The 796-nt window shown below is 35.8% G+C and overlaps 1 non-coding gene across 1 annotated transcript; it reads right to left on the bottom strand.

Annotated features, from left to right (window-relative positions):
• Positions 1–203: 203 nt before the first annotated feature.
• TRNAG-GCC (transfer RNA glycine (anticodon GCC)) lies at positions 204–276 on the bottom strand. Its single transcript has one exon. It is a non-coding gene; the product is annotated as a tRNA-Gly (tRNA).
• Between the last annotated feature and the right edge of the window lie 520 nt (positions 277–796).

Here is a 796-nt window from a genome sequence, read left to right as displayed (position 1 = left end):
GCTATATTCTCACACATCTGCATCCGCATTCAGTCTGTTGCCTCATGCAGCTTTGTAGTTGGAAAAGAAAGGAATTTTTAAAAAATATTTATTTGTTTTTATTTATTTATTATTTTGACTGCGCTGGGTCTTAGTTGCGGCATGTGGGATCTTTAGTTGCAGCATGCGGACTTCTTCTTCTTAGCCATGCATGTGGGCTCTAGTTCCCTGACCAGGAATCGAACCTGGGGCCCCTGCATTGGCAGCACGGAGTCTTACCCACTGGACCACCAGGGAAGTCCCCAAGAAAAGAATAGTTTAATGGCCTTTTCAGGTAATTAGAAGTACTCTTCTTTGATGCCACAGTAAAAGTCTATAAGAGATATTTTCTTAAACGTTAGTTACAATGTGAAATCTGAAACCACAATGATGAACTTTTCATACTCTTACATTAAAATCCATCTATCTTGTACTTTGAATGAATCTTTTGCCCATACGTATTTTGTAAAATCATGCATTGATAATTTGAAAATATTGGTTCACTGAGTTATATAGATGTTCCAAATGTTTACCTATTTCATTATATAATTTCAAAAAGTCACATTTGTTAATATCACCAGTGATCTCACCAGTCAGCTCACCAGAAATTTTTTTAAGAACTGGGAAGCTTTCATGCTCAAAAATGATGAATACAAGTTTTACAAAATTTTAATTTTTGCTTGAGACCTAAAATTTTATCCCTGACAACAAATGGTGTCAGTTGTTTTCCTTGAAGTGGCAGGTTTACTTTAATCACTTACAAGAAAATGGCTGCCAC

This window comes from Orcinus orca, chromosome X, assembly GCF_937001465.1.
Source record: "Orcinus orca chromosome X, mOrcOrc1.1, whole genome shotgun sequence".
NCBI lineage: Eukaryota > Metazoa > Chordata > Mammalia > Artiodactyla > Delphinidae > Orcinus > Orcinus orca.
The sequence above is the reverse complement of the archived record's forward strand: the minus strand, read 5'-3'. Positions and strand labels throughout refer to the sequence as shown.